The 7,421-nt window shown below is 39.0% G+C and overlaps 1 pseudogene; it reads left to right on the forward strand.

The window, feature by feature from the left end:
- The first annotated feature begins 850 nt into the window (after nucleotides 1–850).
- Nucleotides 851–5,122, forward strand: LOC129011596 (palmitoyltransferase ZDHHC20-like; annotated as a pseudogene).
- The last annotated feature ends 2,299 nt before the right edge of the window (nucleotides 5,123–7,421 follow it).

The raw sequence follows: 7,421 nt of genomic DNA on the forward strand, positions 1-7,421 counted from the left end.
ATATATATTCCATTTTATATGTCTATTTCACAGAACATTAGGCTCAACACATGTGACATTTTATACATACTAATATAATATGTATACATATATTTCTATATACATTATATACGTAGATATATATTTCTGTATACATTATGTAGAGTGAGAAAGAGAAAGAGAATAACCGGGGTATTCAAAGTTAACTTGCCTCTTTTTTCATCAATCTTTAGAATTAAAAAAAAAACTTGATTTCTGAAATCAACATTCATATACATTATAAAAGTGATTAGAGAAGAAATATTATAAAATAAAAAAGGCAAAATGTTTTGTAGAAACTGAAAATATTGGACAAAATATTGAATTAGAGATGATATAATGAAGTTGAATTGGAAACAGCAAATTGATGTAAGTGGAAGAGCCTTCAGAAGTAAGCCTGGAGGTCAATGTATGCCAACATTATGCTTGCTGACTTTGTTAGAACTGACATTCTCACCAGTTTGATACTTGCGGGTACATAACAAAGGTGCAGAATACAATAATGTAGGTTTTATTTTAAAAATAAAGAAAATTTGTTGCCCCCGCAACGGCGCGGAGACCAGGGGCGGCCCGCGGCCCAGGGCTGGCAGTTCAGGGCGGGCGGTTGGGGACTGACGCGTGGCGGTGGGATGTGAGTTGGGGGCGGGACCTGGCCTGGCGCCTGGAGGGGAGGAGTCCCGGCGGCGCGTCGGACTTTTGCTCCCACAAGCCCTGCCTCGAAGGCGGGGAAGCTGGGCCAGGAGCAGTCCAGAGGGTCTGAGTCGCCGCCCAGCCAGGGCTCCTGCGTTCCCCAGAACGGTGGGACGCGCGGCTCTGCGGCCTCCAGCTGAACATGGCGCTCTGGACGCTGTCTCGCGGCTGCCAGTGCGTCATGGGCTGGGAGCCGGTGCTCTTCATCACCTTCACGGTCATCTGGTCCTACTACGCATACGTGGTGGAGCTGTGCGTGTTTACTATTTTTGGAAATGAAGAAAATGGAAAGACCGTGTTTTACCTTGTGGCTTTCCATCTGTTCTTTGTTATGCTTGTATGGTCCTATTGGATGACAATTTTCACATCTCCTGCTTCCCCCTCCAAAGAATTCTACTTGTCCAATTCTGAAAAGGAACGTTATGGAAAAGAATTCAGCCAAGAAAGACAACAAGAAATTTTGAGAAGAGCAGCAAGAGCTTTACCTATCTATACCACGTCAGTTTCAAAAACTATCAGATATTGTGAAAAATGTCAGCTGATTAAACCTGATCGGGCCTATCACTGCTCAACATGTGACTCATGTATTCTTTTTTTTTTTTTTTTTGTCTAAAATACTTTAATGTTTAATTCAATTGTTTTTTTTTTATTTTTTTTTATTTTTTTCTTTTTTTTTCTTTTATTGTAATTATTATTATTATTATTATTATTATTATTATACTTTAGGTTTTATGGTACATGTGCCCAATGTGCAGGTAAGTTACATATGTATACATGTGCCATGCTGGTGCACTGCACCCACCAACTTGTCATCTAGCATTAGGTATATCTCCCAATGTTATCCCTCCCCCCTCCCCCCAACCCACAACAGTCCCTGAAGTGTGATGTTCCCCTTCCTGTGTCCATGTGTTCTCATTGTTCAATTCCCACCTATGAGTGAGAATATGCGGTGTTTGGTTTTTTGTTCTTGCGATAGTTTACTAAGAATGATGATTTCCAATTTCATCCATGTCCCTACAAAGGACATGAACTCATCATTTCTTATGGCTGCATAGTATTCCATGGTGTAGATGTGCCACATTTTCTTAATCCAGTCTATCATTGTTGGACATTTGGGTTGGTTCCAAGTCTTTGCTATTGTGAATAATGCGGCAATAAACATACGTGTGCATGTGTCTTTATAGCAGCACAATTAAAAGAACTAGAAAAGCAAGAGCAAACACATTCAAAAGCTAGCAGAAGGCAAGAAATAACTAAAATCAGAGCAGAACTGAAGGAAATAGAGACACAAAAAACCCTTCAAAAAATAAATGAATCCAGGAGCTGGTTTTTTGAAAGGATCAACAAAATTGATAGACCGCTAGCAAGATTAATAAAGAAAAAAAGAGAGAAGAATCAAATAGATGCAATAAAAAATGATAAAGGGGATATCACCACCGATCCCACAGAAATACAAACTACCATCAGAGAATATTACAAACACCTCTATGCAAATAAACTAGAAAATCTAGAAGAAATGGATAAATTCCTCAACACATACACCCTCCCAAGACTAAACCAAGAAGAAGTTCAATCTCTGAATAGACCAATAACAGGAGCTGAAATTATGGCAATAATCAATAGCTTACCAACCAAAAAAAGTCCAGGACCAGATGGGTTCACAGCCGAATTCTACCAGAGGTACAAGGAGGAGCTGGTACCATTCCTTCTGAAACTATTCCAATCAATAGAAAAAGAGGGAATCCTCCCTAACTCATTTTATGAGGCCAGCATCATCCTGATACCAAAGCCTGGCAGAGACACAACAAAAAAAGAGAATTTTAGACCAATATCCTTGATGAACATTGATGCAAAAATCCTCAATAAAATACTGGCAAACAGAATCCAGCAGCACATCAAAAAGCTTATCCACCATGATCAAGTGGGCTTCATCCCTGGGATGCAAGGCTGGTTCAATATACGCAAATCAATAAATGTAATCCAGCATATAAACAGAACCAAAGACAAAAACCACATGATTATCTCAATAGATGCAGAAAAGGCCTTTGACAAAATTCAACAACCCTTCATGCTAAAAACTCTCAATAAATTAGGAATTGATGGGACGTATCTCAAAATAATAAGAGCTATTTATGACAAACCCACAGCCAATATCATACTGAATGGGCAAAAACTGAAAGCATTCCCTTTGAAAACTGGCACAAGACAGGGATGCCCTCTCTCGCCACTTCTATTCAACATAGTGTTGGAAGTTCTGGCCAGGGCAATTAGGCAGGAGAAGGAAATCAAGGGTATTCAATTAGGAAAAGAGGAAGTCAAATTGTCCCTGTTTGCAGATGACATGATAGTATATCTAGAAAACCCCATTGTCTCAGCCCAAAATCTCCTTAAGCTGATAAGCAACTTCAGCAAAGTCTCAGGATACAAAATCAATGTGCAAAAATCACAAGCATTCTTATACATCAATAACAGACAAACAGAGAGCCAAATCATGAGTGAACTCCCATTCACAATTGCTTCAAAGAGAATAAAATACCTAGGAATCCAACTTACAAGGGATGTGAAAGACCTCTTCAAGGAGAACTACAAACCACTGCTCAAGGAAATAAAAGAGGATACAAACAAATGGAAGAACATTCCATGCTCATGGGTAGGAAGAATCAATATCATGAAAATGGCCATCCTTCCCAAGGTAATTTACAGATTCAATGCCATCCCCATCAAGCTACCAATGACTTTCTTCACAGAATTGGAAAAAACTACTTTAAAGTTCATATGGAACCAAAAAAGAGCCCGCATCGCCAAGTCAATCCTAAGCCAAAAGAACAAAGCTGGAGGCATCACGCTACCTGACTTCAAACTATACTACAAGGCTACAGTAACCAAAACAGCATGGTACTGGTACCAAAACAGAGATATAGATCAATGGAACAGAACAGAGCCGTCAGAAATAATGCCACATATCTACAACCATCTGATCTTTGACAAACCTGAGAAAAACAAGAAATGGGGAAAGGATTCCCTATTTAATAAATGGTGCTGGGAAAACTGGCTAGCCATATGTAGAAAGCTGAAACTGGATCCCTTCCTTACACCTTATACAAAAATCAATTCAAGATGGATTAAAGACTTAAATGTTAGACCTCAAACCATAAAAACCCTAGAAGAAAACCTAGGCAATACCATTCAGGACATAGGCATGGGCAAGGACTTCATGTCTAAAACACCAAAAGCAATGGCAACAAAAGCCAAAATTGACAAATGGGATCTAATTAAACTAAAGAGCTTCTGCACAGCAAAGGAAACTACCATCAGAGTGAACAGGCAACCTACAAAATGGGAGAAAATTTTCGCAACCTACTCATCTGACAAAGGGCTAATATCCAGAATCTACAATGAACTCCAACAAATTTACAAGAAAAAAACAAACAACCCCATCAAAAAGTGGGCGAAGGACATGAACAGACACTTCTCAAAAGAAGACATTTATGCAGCCAAAAGACACATGAAAAAATGCTCACCATCACTGGCCATCAGAGAAATGCAAATCAAAACCACAATGAGATACCATCTCACACCAGTTAGAATGGCGATCATTAAAAAGTCAGGAAACAACAGGTGCTGGAGAGGATGTGGAGAAATAGGAACACTTTTACACTGTTGGTGGGACTGTAAACTAGTTCAACCCTTGTGGAAGTCAGTGTGGCGATTCCTCAGGGATCTAGAACTAGAAATTCCATTCGACCCAGCCATCCCGTTACTGGGTATATACCCAAAAGTGACTCATGTATTCTTAAGATGGATCATCACTGTCCTTGCGTGAATAACTGTGTGGGATTTTCTAATTACAAATTCTTCCTGCTGTTTTTATTGTATTCCCTATTATATTGCCTTTTCGTGGCTGCAACAGTTTTAGAGTACTTTATAAAATTTTGGACGAATGAACTGACAGATACCCGTGCAAAATTCCACGTACTTTTTCTTTTCTTTGTGTCTGCAATGTTCTTCATCAACGTCCTCTCACTTTTCAGCTACCACTGCTGGCTAGTTGGAAAAAATAGAACAACAATAGAATCATTCTGTGCACCCACATTTTCATATGGACCTGATGGAAATGGTTTCTCTCTTGGATACAATAAAAATTGGAGACAAGTCTTTGGTGATGAAAAGAAATATTGGCTACTTCCAATATTTTGAAGCTTGGGTGATGGTTGCAGTTTCTAACTCGCCTTGTGGGGATGGGTCCAGAACAAGCTTCTGTTACAAACCAGAATGAGTATGCCAGAAGTGGCTCAAATCAGCCTTTTCCTTTCAAACCACTTAGTGAATCCAAAAAACTCTTGTTGGACAGTGAATTTTCAGTCAGTGGCTAGAGAATAGAGCTGAAGAAGGCATCGTCATAGCGGGTGTATGAAAACATTATAGAATGATATATTCAATTTCATTTGCAAGAAAATGATCAATGGAATGAAATAATTGAAGTATAACAGAAGATATATTTTTTAAAAAAGAAAGCCTTTGTACATTTCCTGGAATCCACAGAAGCACTACTCCAGAGCAGGACGATTCCTTAATCTTAAGTGTCCATTTGTGCAGCATTGACTTAGAGCTGCAAAAGTGACTTAATGTTATTCTGGAAATAACACTTACCTGTTATGAGATGCTATAATAATGAGCTGTCATCACATTTTAACATGTATGTGTATTTTTCGATACCTGAATTACATTATTAGCATTGTGAGTATCCGTGTAAATTTTCACTCCAAAAACACAAGCTTAAAAACTTGTCTTAAGTACATCTAGGGCAAATGATGACTGAAAGTGAATAATATCCAAATTACCATTGCTTGTACTGTATGAGGAAAACTGCTTTTTTAAATTGGGCATTTGCTAATTTATAATTACTATTTTATACTTTTCAACATTTTAAATCACATTTTTATTGTTGGCTATTAACAGAAGGATTCAGATATCTAAATATCATTTAGAACGTAGAACACTTTGGTCTAATTCATCGAAAGCTTAGTTATAAGCAGTAATACAACCATGTAGTGGAGCATGTACTCAAGGCTTAAAGGGAACTCGGCAGTGTAAGAAATATTCTGGGTTCTCTCTGCTTTTCTATGATTTTTTTGGTTGAACTTTCAGAGGTATGTCCATGGGCAGAGAAACACAGAGGTACATGTGCTAGAGAAATACTGGACACAGTAGGAAGAGATGTAAGTGTTCGGAAGAAAAGCTAAGAGGAATATTGTAATATGTTAAAAAATAGTTTGAGTTTTAATGGTAGTTAGAATAAAGAATGCTGTTGACGTGACTTTCAAATTTCAGTGTAGGTAATGACCAAAAATTACTTTGAAACTTTTACAGTAATTCTGTAACAGCTTAAATGTGACTTAAAATGCAATTTAAACTAGGCAAAGAAAAACAAAACAAAACAAAAAAAACTTTAGAGTAAGTTTTCCTCCCAGCTGTCAGTTAGTTATTCTAACCTGAGTGGTCATTTAACATCCTCAGTCTCTGAGAAGTGGATTCTACTCTTAGATGCACAATCTTAAGTCTGACTTCCTACAAGCAACCCCTTTAGGACTCCTTTTTCCTTGTAAAATCTAATCTAAGTGACAGGAGTTGTCTCATTAACTCCAAAGAAAAGTACAGAATAAGCAATATAGAAATGTTACTCCTCATTTATACTTTTTAGTCAGACACATACATACTCTAAAATAATTGATTGCTTGCAGTTAGTGGGTGGAGATGAGTCTCAGTAGCATCTGTGAGTACTCCAGGTTGGAGTTTCTTGTCTGTAAAATGGGACTGCAGGGGAGGGTGTGTTATGAATGAGTTGGACTGGATGACTTCTAACATTCTGTGATGCCTAATTTTGCAAAATCACCTTTCATTCACCCAATAATTTTTTTTTTTTTTGACAGAGTCTTGCTTTGTCTCCCGGCCTGGAGTGCAGTGGCTGGGTCTTGGGCCGCTGTGGTCTCTGCCTCCTGGGTTTGAGAGATTCTCCTGCCTTGGCCTCCCGAGTGGCTGGGATTGCCCGCTCATGCCACCACGCCCAGCTAATTTTTAAATTTTTGGTAGAAACAAGATTTTGCCGTGTTGGCCGGGCTGGTCTCGAACTCTTGGCATTGGGTGGTCCACCTGCCTCGGCCTCCCATGGTGCTGGGATTGCAGGTGTGAGCTACCACACCCAGCCCCAATACATTTTTTGGAGTACCTTCTATATGCTAAACAATACAGAAGGGATAGCTCTATTATTTCCTAGTACAGCAAAAATTTTATGGTTGCTACTGTAGGTTTATAATTTGTAAGATTGGTCTAATTTCCATCAGCCATACTAATGTTAGATATTAAAAGGAGGTAACTTTTTTTCTCTTTGAACCAAAGGAATGAATTAACTTTGAAAACATAGTTTGGAATACTATAGAAAGGATTCTTCTACCTTCGTTTCAACTCCTTAGTCTTAATAATCTCGAGTCTAGCAAACTAGAATGAGAGTTAAGAGATACCAATTATTGCCAGATGCGGTGGCTCATGCCTATGATCCCAGCACTTTGGGGGGCCGAGCTGGTGGATCCCCTGGGGTCAGGGGTTGGAGACTAGTCTGGCCGGGATGGCGGGACCCCGTCTCTACTAAAAAATACAAAAAAAGAAAAACTGTCCAGGCATGGTGGCACACGCCTGTTGTCCCAGCTGCTTGGGAG

This window comes from Pongo pygmaeus, chromosome 14 (genome assembly GCF_028885625.2).
Source record: "Pongo pygmaeus isolate AG05252 chromosome 14, NHGRI_mPonPyg2-v2.0_pri, whole genome shotgun sequence".
Taxonomy (NCBI): domain Eukaryota; kingdom Metazoa; phylum Chordata; class Mammalia; order Primates; family Hominidae; genus Pongo; species Pongo pygmaeus.